The 13,277-nt window shown below is 39.1% G+C and overlaps 1 long non-coding RNA gene across 1 annotated transcript; it reads right to left on the bottom strand.

Moving 5' to 3' along the window:
* Positions 1–274: 274 nt before the first annotated feature.
* LOC129650642 (uncharacterized) lies at positions 275–1,847 on the bottom strand. The gene is made up of 2 exons (XR_008713910.1): positions 1,452–1,847; positions 275–498 (listed from the first exon to the last, which is right to left on the bottom strand). It is a non-coding gene; the product is annotated as an uncharacterized LOC129650642 (long non-coding RNA).
* Between the last annotated feature and the right edge of the window lie 11,430 nt (positions 1,848–13,277).

Genomic DNA, 13,277 nt, shown 5'->3' with positions numbered 1-13,277 from the left:
GCCACAGATTGGATATGGGAGTCAAATGCGAAGAGGAGGTCATGTTCACCCCAAGGTTGGTGTCTAGATGATTTAGGGGGTGATCTAAGGTTGGTGTCTAATGAAATAAGGTTTGGAAAGAAAGCTAATAATTTCATTTGTTAATAATTTGGGGGGAATGCTCAAGGAATTGTTGAGGGAGTTAACAAAGGGAGTTAGTTCCTTATAGAAACAGGAGTTTCTCAAGGCACAGTGGAGAGCCTTACAGATGGGAGGCATGGAAGAGGGAAGAGTAGGGAGCGACTAGGGAAGGATGAAAAGAGAGACGGGGTTATTTCAGTGTAATGTTCAGTAGTGAAGAAGGAGGGGCTTGGGTGCAAGCCTGGATGGAGGGTGTGGAAAGATCACAGCTGAATTTGTTGAACTCTAGCCACAGTGTTCCTGGTGGAATGTTGACTTGCTGGCCTCTGTAGAGTTCTTTGCCTCCCAGGTGCTGGGCACAGTTGCTCAAAGTAGCTCCTGCAGGGAGGGTCAAGGGGTCAGGAAGGAGGGTGGTCAGAGGAGAGAGCTGGAGATACCGGCCTCTGCAGAATGCTGTTATTTTTCTTGGCATTTGACAGGTGGTCTAGATGGAATCTAGCTGGGAGCCAAGCCAGTCAACAGATTCCCTTAATGGTTCTCACCACCCCCGCAAGAGCCTCCCTTGTTCAAGGCATCTCTTCTTCACAGTATTTTAGTGGTCATTCTACTTGAGTGTTTATTTGCTAAGTGACATTTTAAAGAAATAAATATAATGCCTATTTCAATAAAAGTAGTTTCTGAAAATGCCAGAAGTTTTACCTAAAGAAAATTTAATGTTATTATGAATTATAGATATTTCACACTATTTTTTTTAGGACTTGGGGGTACCTAACTCATTACATGATTTAGAGAATCTTTTTTTTTGATGTCTGAGTTTAAGAAGTAAATTTTCAAAAATCTTGTTTGCATGAAGGTAAATTTCTAATACAAGATTATTGATTGGCTTAGAAAATCATATAACATGAATATAATACACTCATGATAATAAACAAATACTTTATCACCATGGATTCCAAGCAAAATCATTATCATATCCCAAATAAGTACCAGCTGTTCAGAACATCATAGAGGGGGACGGGAGAATTCATGCTTAATTAATCATTTCCTTGGTTAGAAAACAAAATCTTCAAACAAAGAGAACATTATATCTACAAGACACCAGCATTGCTAAGATTCCACCCACAGTAAGGCCAGTCAACATAAAGCCAAGCCTTTCACTGGATTTTGAATTGCTTGTATAAACTTGGAAAATTACAACACAGAGTAAATGAGATTGTGTCCAGATAACAAGTCAAAAGACTGGTCTGCTTCCTTTTCTATGTCCTGTCCTCTCTCTGCCCTGCTGCCCTCTCCCGGTGCCTCCTCCCCTGCCCCTCCGCCCACCTGCCTACCCTGAGCATGCCAACTGGGGCTCTCGTCTTTAGTTCCTTTGCATACAGATTGCCATCAAATCCTATTTCTTAAAAATATCATCTATGTGACTCTTCAGTATACGTCTCAATCAAACTTCAAAACCTAATAGAGTGAGCAGTTTAATAAGAGTTTGAAGTTATTGAATCCCAGGCACTGTCGTATTTTTCTCTTTATAACGACCTTCCAATAAGCTGTTATTATTAACGTTATCATCACCGATTCCCGGATGGGGTAACTGGCCTTACAGCAGTAGCTCTCGGCCCATCACCTGGGAACTTATACGACTATCAGTACTCAGGCTCCCATCCATCTGGACCAGTTAAATCAGAAACCCTGAAAGTGGAACCTGCGCCTCTGTATTTTTTTAAAGTTCTCCAGGTGAATACAAAGTGTGGTGAAGTTTAGAACTACTGACTTTTAGAACAGTTAATTAACCAGCAGAGGGTCCCAAGGCTGATTGATGGAGTTGGATTTAGAACTAGGTTTGTTAGATTTCGGAGTCTCATCTTCTTTTTTAAAAAATAATTTTATTTATTTATTTATGGCTGTGCTAGGTCTTTGTTGCTGGGTGGGCTTTTTATCTAGTTGCATTGAGCAGTGGCTGCTGTTTAGCTGTGCTGCACAGACTTCTCATTGCGATGGCTTCTCTTGTTGCAGAGGATGGGCTTGCAGAGGTGGGGCGTGGAGCTTCCATAGCTGTGACACGTGGGCTCAGTAGTTGCAGCTCCCGGGCTCTAGAGCTCAGGGTCAGTAGTTGTGGGGTAGGGGCTCAGTCCGGAGAAAGCAATGGCACCCCACTCCAATACTCTTGCCTGGAAGATCCCATGGATGGAGGAGCCTGGTGGGCTGCAGTCCGTGGGGTTGCTAAGAGTCAGACACGACGGAGCGACTTCACTTTCACTTTTCACTTTCCTGCATTGGAGAAGGAAATGGCAACCCACTCCAGTGTTCTTGCCTGGAGAATCCCAGGGACGGGGGAGCCTGGTGGGCTGCCCTCTATGGGGTCGCACAGAGTCGGACACGACTGAAGCGACTTAGCAGCAGCAGCAGCAGGGGCTCAGTTGTTCCGAGGTATACAGGATCTTCCCGCATCAGTGATTGAACCTGTGTCTTCTGCATTGGCAGGAAGATTCTCTACCATGAGTGCCACCTAGGAAGCTCATCTTGATTACTATAGATTTATAATAAGTCTTGATATCTGGTCAAGCAAGTCCTCCCAACTTTTTCAAGAATATTTTGGGTATTCTTAGATCTTTTTTTTCCCATAAAATCTTTTTATTTCCATAAAATCAGCTTCTTAACTCTCACAATGAAACCTGCCGGATTTTGATTGAGTTTGCAATAAGTCTATCAGTCAACTTGGAGAAGTTTGTATCTTTACAATTATAAGTTTTTAAATCCATAACATGGTATATCTCTCTATTTAAACTAGTTTTAATTAATTAAATGAAATTCAATTCACTATTTAAAATAGTTTTAATTTCATAGCTCTTAAGAAATTTGTGGAACTTTCTCTATACATTTTTATGTCTTTTGAGTTAATCCTATGTCCTTCATGTACATGAAATGCTGTCTGTTTAAAGTGTTAACTGTATAAACTTAATTTTAGTCTTCCCTGATGGCTCAAGTGGTAAAGAATGTGCCCGCGATGCAGGAGACTCAGGAGACGTGGGTTTGATCTCTGGTCAGGAAAATCCCCTGGAGGAGGAAATGGCAACCAACGCCAGTATTCTTGCCTGGAAAATTCCAAAAAAAAAGGAGCCTGACAGGCTGCAGTCTGTACAGTTGAACATGATTGAGCACATAAGTGTAAATAGGAGATAACGCTTTAATTTCTAATGGTACATGGGCTCCTTAGTGGCCCAGCGGCAAAGAATCCACCTGCAGTGTTGGAGACATGGGTTCAATCCCTGGGTCGAAAAGATCCTTTGAAGAAGGAAATGGCAACCCCCTCCAGTATTCTTGTCTGGGGAGACCCCATGGACAGGGGAGCCTGGTGGCTACAGTCCAGGGCTTTGCACAAGAGTCAGATATGACTTAGCAATTAAAAAACAACAACAATGGAATACGATTGATATGAGGCTAACATGGTCATAATGCCACCATCTGACAAGGATACTAAATTATAGATCATCATACTCATGACCATGATCCAAAAATCCTGAAAAAACCAACAAACTTATGAAGACTCAGTTGCATTAATTAAAGGAATGCCAGGTTAGTCTAATGTTTCAAATACTAGAAACTTTATTGTAATTGTAATTCACCATGCTTACAAATAAAATGAGGTAAAATATGATAATTTTGATAGTGTAGAATTTTTAAAAATAAAATTGAACATTTCTTTATGGTTTGCAAACTAGTCATAGAAGACTACTGTAATTTAAAAAAGGTTGGCTTCAAAAAGCATAGGGAAAACTTTATTTTTAATGGCTAAACATAAAAAATGGTATCTCTTTTTAGATAAAAGAGATTCCAATGATGGCTTATGTATAGTATTAAAATGGAAATCCTTGCCAGATTAATTAGGTAAGAAAAAAAAGGCATAATGATTTGAAAAGAAGAAACAAAACTATCATTATTCACAAATACTACCTTCATTGAGAATTCAAAAACTATAGAAAAATTAGAATTAATAAAAGAATTTAGAATGTTTGCTTAGTACAAAAATCAGTATACACAAATCAATTGTATTGCCTTATGTAATACCATCAACCAACAGTTAATGTACTTGTAGAAAATGTATTATTTAAAATAGTGAAAAAATATAAATGATCTAGGAATAAATATACCAAATATTTGAAAACTTTTAAGGACAAGATTGGAATATTTGAATAAATTAATGTTAAAATCCATACCATGTTCATGGGTTGGAAGTTTCAAAATCATAAAAATGACAAACTTCATCAATTGACCTGTAGATTTGATGTAATTTAAGTCAGAGTACTCTCAATTTTTCTGCCCTATATATATGTGTGTGTGTATATATATATATATATATATATATATATATATATAATCAGAGGTAAGGTAAGTGCTATAAGTTGGTATCAATTATAGTGCTGTGCTGTGTGTGCGTGCTAAATTGCTTCAGTCCTGTCCACTCTTCGACCCCATGGACTGTAGCCCGCCAGACTCCTCTGTCCATGGGATTCTCCAGGCAATAATACTGGAGTCGGTTGCCATGCTCTCCTCCAGGGGATCTTCCCAACACTGGGATTGAACCCATTTCTCTTAACGTCTCTTGCATTGGTGGGCAGGTTCTTTACCTCTAGCGTCACCTAGTGCTAGGAGGCTAAAATTATAGTAAAGCCAGATATTCGTTTGTGGGGATCATTGAGTCTTCACAAACGGGAGATCACATCTGAGCTGGGTCATGAACGTTGACTACGTTTTCATTTGGGAAGGTGCCAGCAAGCTTGCGGAAGGACAGAACAACCTGATGTGTCCTGTTACCACTGGCTCGGATGATGGGTACCTATTGCCTCGTTTCCAGATGAAGCAAGCTGGCGTGGGCGTTAATGGTACTTCAGTGGTTTCCATTTTCTACCTGAATTCCTTGTTTGAATGAGCTGTTTACATTAATACTCTGGGTGACACTTACGGCTACAGATGTCTGCGAGTTGAAAATGAACAAACAGCCGCTAGGTATTCCTTGTCGCTAATGGATGGTCTGCAAATCCCTTAGCTTTAGCATTTTGTATGCAATGAATTTTTAAAAAATGAATAAAAGAAAAATAATAGACACACACATCCAGCTGCTTTGTGCAAACAGCATGTTGTTCTTCTGTCAAGGTGACTGTGAGCATAGGATATGCAGTTTGGATGTGACTGACGCAAAACTCTGTGTTCCTTTTCACTTACTTGGTCTCTTTGTGAAAAATGGACTTGTGTTTGAGATTAAACTTGTTAACCTTTGCTCTACTGATATTCTTAAAGTACCATTTTCATCAGGATACTCTATACAAAAGGCTAAAATGAGTCTGAACCGCCTACTTAGGCCATGTCTTCTGTTTTTGTGCTCTGGGTTCTTAGAATAATATCTGTACTGTCTCAAACATCACTCTCTTTCCCCCGGCCTAAAATGTTCTTTCATTTATTTATACATTCAACAAATAAACATTTATATACTAGCCACTGTTCTGTGGACTTGGGACACATTTTTCAAGAAAAGAGACAAAAATCCATACTCTGTTGGAGGTTATATTCTAGCATTTTGTTCGTTACAAAATAAATTATAAATTTAAACGAGGAGATAATATAGTATGTTAAAAGGTGATAAATGCTATGAAAAAAAGAGAGGGCAGGAGGGTTGGAGATGAGTGCACAAACTACAGCTGTAAATAGATTTGTCTGGATGGGCCTCATTTAGAACTGGGTTAGCCTCTGGCCATCTGGGTATGACAGCCTTTTGGGCAGAGGCAGCCACCAAGGCTCAGGACCTATGATGGGAATTTGCTCAGGATTCTCTGCTGCTGTTTCTAAGTCACTTCAGTCGTGTCTGACTCTGTGCGACCCCATAGACGGCAGCCCACCAGGCTCCCCTGTCCCTGGGATTCTCCAGGCAAGAACACTGGAGTGGGTTGCCATTTCCTTCTCCAATGCATGAAAGTGAAAAGTGAAAGTGAAGTCGCTCAGTCGTGTCTGACCCTTAGCGACCCCATGGATTGCAGCCCACCAGGCTCCTCCCTCCATGGGATTTTCCAAGCAAGAGTACTGGAGTGGGGTGCCATTGCCTTCTCCAGAGACGATTCTCTAGGAGCAGCCTAATTGGTTAGTATGATTGGAGCACAGTGAGCAGGGGGTAAGAATAGCAGGAGAGGAAGTCACAAAGGAAATGGGACAATTGGTATACAGATTTGTGACCTTTGTAAGAACTTTGGCTTTTAGTAAAATGGGAGGCTCTTCAGGAGACATGTGATCATTTCCCTTTCTTTGTGCTATTGTTGGCATATATTTTTCAGTTCAGTTCAGTTCAGTCACTCATGTCTGACTCTTTGCGAACCCATGAACCGCAACACTCCAGGCCTCCCTGTCCATCACCAACTCCCGCAGTCCACTCAAACCCATGTCCATTGAGTCGGTGATGCCATCCAACCATCTCATCCTCTGTCATCCCGTTCTCCTCCTGCCCTAAATCTTTCCCAGCATCAGGGTCTTTTCAAATGAGTCAGTTCTTTGCATCAGGTGGCCAAAGTATTGGAGTTTCAGCCTCAACATCAGTCCTTCCAATGAACACCCAGGACTGATCTCCTTTAGGATGGACTAGTTGGATCTCCTTGCAGTCCAAGGGACTCTCAAGAGTCTTCTTCAACACCACAGTTCAAAAGCATCAATTCTTTGGTGCTCAGCTTTCTTTACATGACCACTGGAAAAACCATAGCCTTGACTAGATGGACCTTTGTTGACAAAGTAATGTCTTTGCTTTTTAGTATGCTGTCTAGGTTGGTTATAACTTTTCTCCCAAGGAGTAAGTGTCTTTTATTTTCATGGCTGCAATCACCATCAGCAGTGATTTTGGAGCCCAGAAAAATAAAGTCAGCCACTCTTTCCACTGTTTCCCCATCTATCTGCCATGAAGTGATGGGGCCAGATGCCATGATCTTAGTTTTCTGAATGTTGAACTTTAAGCCCACTTTTTCACTCTCCTCTTGCACTTTCATCAAGAGGCTCTTTAGTTCTTCTTCACTTTCTGCCATAAGGGTGATATCATCAGCATATCTGAGGTTATTGATATTTCTCCCCGCAGTCTTGATTCCAGCTTGTGCCTCCTCCAGCCCAGCATTTCTTATGATGTACCCTTCATAGAAGTTAAATAAGCAGGGTGACAATATACAGCCGTGACGGACTCCTTTTCCTATTTGGAACCAGTCTGTTGTTGCATGTCCAGTTCTAACTGTTGCTTCCTGACCTACATATAGGTTTCTCAAGAGTCAGTCAGGTGGTCTGGTACACCCATCTCTTTCAGAATTTTCCACTGTGATCCACACAGTCAAAGGCTTTGGCATAGTCAATAAAGCAAAAATAGATGCTTTTCTGGAACTCTCTTGCTTTTTCTATGATCCAGCGGATGTTGGCAATTTGATCTCTGGTTCCTCTGCCTTTTCTAAAAACAGGTTGAACATCTGAAAGTTCATGGTTCACATATTGCTGAAGCCTGGCTTGGAGAATTTTAAGCATCTCTTTACTAGTGTGTGAGACGAAATATTATTATTGAGATTTTACCAAATAAAAAAATCAAGATTTTTAATTAAGCTAAATTTAAAGTGAAGAGGAACTAAAAAGTCTCTTGATGAAAGTGAAAGAGGAGAGTGAAAAAGTTGGCTTAAAGCTCAACATTCAGAAAACAAAGATCATGACATCTGGTCCCATCACTTCATGGGAAATAGATGGGGAAACAGTGGAAACAGTGTCAGACTTTATTTTTTTGGGGCTCCTAAATCACTCCAGATGGTGACTGCAGCCATGAAATTAGAAGACGCTTACTCCTTGGAAGGAAAGTTATGACCAACCTAGATAGCATATACAAAAGCAGAGACATTACTTTGCCAACAAAGGTCTGCCTAGTCAAGGCTATGGTTTTTCCTGTGGTCATGTATGGATGTGAGAGTTGGACTGTGAAGAAAGCTGAGCACCGAAGAATTGATGCTTTTGAACTGTGGTGTTGGAGAAGACTCTTGAGAGTCCCTTGGACTGCAAGGAGATCCAACCAGTCTATTCTAAAGGAGATCAGCCCTGGGTGTTCTTTGGAAGGAGTGATGCTAAAGCTGAAAACTCCAGTACTTTGGCCACCTCCTGCAAAGAGTTGACTCATTGGAAAAGACTCTGATGCTGGGAGGGATTGGGGGCAGGAGGAAAAGGGGACGACAGAGGATGAGATGGCTGGATGGCATCACTGACTCGATGGAGGTGAGTTTGAGTGAACTCCGGGAGTTGGTGATGGACAGGGAGGCTTGGCGTGCTGCAATTCAGGGGTCTCGAGGAGTCGGAGATGACTGAACGACTGAACTGAACTGAACTGAAAATAGTATTTGTAATTAAAGTTGTAATTAAAGTAACAATAGCATATTTTGGCGAAATTTTAATCTGTTGCCTCTATAGTAATGTTATACATGGTCAATTTTCCAACTATACTGCTTTCTTTGTAGTCAAAAAAGACTGATTTCAATTTATTACACTTTAGTTATTTTATGTTCCTTTTTAAGAGTGACAGTCATCGAGTCATTGTAATAAAATCAGATGATCATAAATTTCTTCCAGGAATTGTATTCCTGGTATGTTGTGGTTTACTTGGAAGTCATTTTATAATACAACCAATCAATATCCCACTGTATAAAGAATTAAGTAAAGAAACCCTCTACCCAGGATGTAATTATTCAGCCCATTTGTTATTATTACTTTTGCTTTAAACATCAGTTGACTTTTTTGGGGGCTTAACTTTTGGATTAATGTTTGCATAATATATCTTTTTCCATTTTTTTACTTTCAATATATCTATATTCTTTATTATATGAAGTGAGTTTTTTGTAGATAGCAGATTAATGGATCTTTTTTTTTTTTAAACTACTGTGCCAATTTTGGTCTTTTAATTGGTGTATTTAGATATTTACTTCGAGGGTAATTATTGATATGCTAGAACTTAAAATGGCATTTTTGTATTTGTTTCTGTTTGATTCCTCTATTTCTCTTTTTTTAACCTTCCTGTGGGTTCCATGTACATTTTTTTTAGGATTCCATCTTGATTTATCTTTTGTCAAATTTTTGTGCATATCACTTGTATAGTTTTCCTAGCAGTTGTCAGAAGTAACATTTAATTTTGATGTAATTTCAAACAAAGTTACAAGAGTAGTATAAAAAGAACTTCCTTGTTTTTTCTTTCTCTTTTAAAAATTGAAGTATGGTTGATCTATGATGTTATATTAATTTCAAGTGTACAACTTCATGATTCAGTGTTTTTACTGATTATATTCCATCGAAAGTTATTACAAAACAGTGGCTATATTTCCCTATACCGTACAGTATATCCTTGATGTTTATTTATTTTATACATAGTAGTTTGTATCTCTTAATCCCATACCCTGTCTTGTCCCTCCTCTCTACCTTCCCCCCACTGGTAACTACAAATTTGTTGTCTATATCTATGAGTTGGTTTCTGTTTTGTTAGTCATTCATTTGTTTTATTTTTTAGTTTCCACGTGTTTGTGATAATATAAAGTATTTCGTTTTTCTCTGTCTGACGTATTTCACTAAGCATAATACCCTGTAGGTACATCCACATTGTTGGAAAAGGCAGAATTTCATTCTCTTTTATGATTGAGTAATATTCCACTGTGTAGGTATATATCACATCAACTTTATCCATTCATTTGTTGATGAATGCTTAGATTGTTTCCTATCTTGCCTATCAAAATAATAGTACTATGAACATTGCGGTACGTTTATCTTTTTGAATAAATATTTTCATTTTCTTCAAATATATATCCAGGAGTGGAATTTTTAGATCATACAGTAGTTCTATTTTTAGTTTCTTTAGGAACTTTTATACTGTTTTCCACAGTGGCTGCACCAATTTACATCTCCCACCAACTGTGTACAAGGGTTCCCTTTTCCCCACATCCTTGTCGACACTTGTTATTTCTTGTCTTTTTGATGATAGCCATTCTGATAAGTGTGAGGTGCTGTTTCATTGTGGTTTTTGATTTGCATTTCTCTGATGATTAATAGTGTTGAACATCTTTTCATGTGCCTGTTGACCACCTGCAGGTCTTCTTTGAAAAAATTTCTATTAAAGTCTTATGCTCATTATTTAATCAGGTTGTTTGGTTTTTGTCTTTTTTTTATATTGAGCTATATGAGCTGTTTATATATTTTGGTCATATCCTTGCAAATATTTTCTGTCATTCAGTAGACTGTCTTTTCCTTTTGTCAGTGGTTTCCTTTGCTGTGTAAAAGCTTCTAAGTTTAATTAGCTTCTATTTATTTTTATTTTTGTTTCCTTTGTCTTAGGAGTTCAGTTCAGTTCAGTTGCTCAGTTGTGTCCGACTCTTTGTGACTCCATGAACCACAGCACACCAGGCCTCCCTGTCCATCACCAACTCCTGGAGTCCACCCAAACCCATGTCCATTGAGTTGATGATGCCATCCAACCATCTCATCCTCTGTCATCCCGTTCTCCTCCTGCCCTAAATCTTTCCCAGCATCAGGGTCTTTTCCAATGAGTCAGCTCTTTGTATCAGGTGGCCAAAGTATTGGAGTTTCAGCCTCAACATCAGTCCTTCCAATGAACACCCAGGACTGATCTCCTTTAGGATGGACTAGTTGGATCTCCTTGCATTCCAAGGACTCTCAAGAGTTTTCTCCAACACCACAGTTCAAAAGCATCAATTCTTCAGTGCTCAGCTTTCTTTATAGTCCAACTCTCACATCTATACATGACCACTGGAAAAACCATAGCCTTGACTAGATGGACCTTTGTTGACAAAGTAATGTCTCTGCTTTTTAATATGCTGTCTAGGTTGGTCATCAGAGAAAGCAATGGCAACTCACTCTAGTACTCTTGCCTGGAGAATCCCATGGACAGAGGAGCCTGGTAGGCTGCAGTCCATGGGGTCACAAAGAGTCAGACATGACTGAGCGACTTCACTTTCACTTTTCATTTTCATGCATTGGAGAAGGAAATGGCAACCCACTCCAGTGTTCTTACCTGAAGAATCCCAGGGACGGCAGAGCCTGGTGGGCTGCTATCTATGGGGTTGCACAGAGTCAGACATGACTGAAGCGACTTAGCAGCAGCAGCAGGTTGGTCATAACTTCCCTTCAAAGGAGTAAGCGTCTTTTAATTTCATGGCTGCAGTCACCATCTGCAGTGATTTTAGAGCCCAGAAAAATAAAGTCAGCCACTGTTTCCCCATCTATCTGCCATGAAGTGATGGGACGGGATGCCATGATCTTAGTTTTCTGAATGTTGAGCTTTAAGCCAACTTTTTCACTCCCCTCTTGCACTTTCATCAAGAGGCTCTTTAGTTTTTCACTTTCTGCCATAAGGGTGGTGTCGTCTGCATATCTGAGGTTATTGTATTTTTCCTGGCAATCTTGATTCCAGCTTGTGCTTCCTCAGGCCCAGCATTTCTCATGATGTACTCTGCATATAAGTTAAATAAGCAGGGTGCCAATATACAGCCTTGACAGACTCCTTTTCCTATTTAGAACTAGTCTGTTGTTCCATGTCCAGTTCTAACTGTTGCTTCCTGACCTGCATACAGGTTTCTCAAGAGGCAGGTCGGGTGGTCTGGTATGCCCATCTCTTTCAGAATTTTCCACAGTTTATTGTGATCCACACAGTCAAAGGCTTTGGCATAGTCAATAAAGCAAAAATAGATGTTTTTCGGGAACTCTCTTGCTTTTTCTATGATCCAGCGGATGTTGGCAATTTGATCTCTGGTTCCTCTGCCTTTTCTAAAACCAGCTTGAATATCTGGAAGTTCACGGTTCCTAAATAACATATTGCTGTTATTTATGTCAAAAGTATTCTACATACATTCTCTTCTAGGATTCTTGTGATTTTAAGTCTTGCACTTAGGTCTTTAATCCATTTTGAGTTTATTTTCGCATATGGTATGAGACAGTGTTCTAATTTCATTCTATCACATGGAGCTCTCCAATTTTCCCAGTATCACTTATTGAAGAGACTGTCTTTTCTCCATTTATTTTCTCCATATGTTTTTGCATCCTTCATTGTAGATTAATTGCACAGAAGTGTGGGGATTTATTTCCAGGCTTTCTATTCTGTTCTATTGATTTATGCATCTGTTTTTAATGCCAGTACCATACTGTTTTGATTATGGTAGCTTTGAAGGACAGTCTGAAGTCAGGGGATGTGATCCTTCCAGCTTTGTTCTTCATTCCTCAGGATTGCTTTGGCATTTCAGGGTCTTTTGTGGGTCCAAATAGTTTTAGAATTAGTTCTGGTTCTGTGAAAAATGTCCTGGGTATTTTGATAGGGATTGTATTAAATCTATAGATTGTTTTGAGTAGTATGGGCATTTTAACAAAAGTAATTCTTCTAATCCTTGAACATGGTATATCTCCATTTCTTTGTATTGTTTTCAATTTCCTTCATCAGTTGTTGTAATAGTTTTCAGAGGATAGGTCTTTCACCACCTTGGTTAAATTTATTCATAGGTATTTTATTCTTTCTGATGTGATTTTAAATTGTTTTCTCTTTCTGATAGTTCATTATTAATGTATGGAAAAGTAACAGAATTATGTATATTAATCTTATATCCTGCAACTTTGCTGAATTTATGTGTTAGTTCTAATAGCTTTTTGGTGGAGACTTTAGGGTTTCCTACAAAGTAAATCTATATATGAACAAGTTGTGTTCCAAGAGCATGTTCATAAGTCCAATTTGTCTGTAAATCCAACAAAGTTAGCCTGGGTATCCAATTAACATAGTCAGTTATATAATATTGTGCTGTAATAGATTGATAATACTTTTCACACAAATAATACATAAACATGAAAAATAAAATATTTTTAATCTTACAGTACCTTGAAAAATATTTGAAACTCAGTCTCTTTGATCTTCATTAATTTGGGAGCAGCTTTTCATTTTTCCCTTACATTCCTTGAACCTCAGGTTTTTTTTTGAGGAGTAAAGGTGATTATTTTGCTGAATGTTCTTTAATTCTGGTTTGTCTGAAGTTTATTATGGAAATATGCACATTTGTTGTTGTTGTCATTCAGTCACCCAGTCATGTCCAATTCTTTGCAACCCCATGGACTGCAGCGTGCCAGGCCTCCCT

This window comes from Bubalus kerabau, chromosome 4 (assembly GCF_029407905.1).
Source record: "Bubalus kerabau isolate K-KA32 ecotype Philippines breed swamp buffalo chromosome 4, PCC_UOA_SB_1v2, whole genome shotgun sequence".
Lineage (NCBI taxonomy): Eukaryota > Metazoa > Chordata > Mammalia > Artiodactyla > Bovidae > Bubalus > Bubalus kerabau.
Note: the sequence above shows the minus strand (reverse complement) of the source record. Positions and strands in the feature narration are given on the sequence as shown.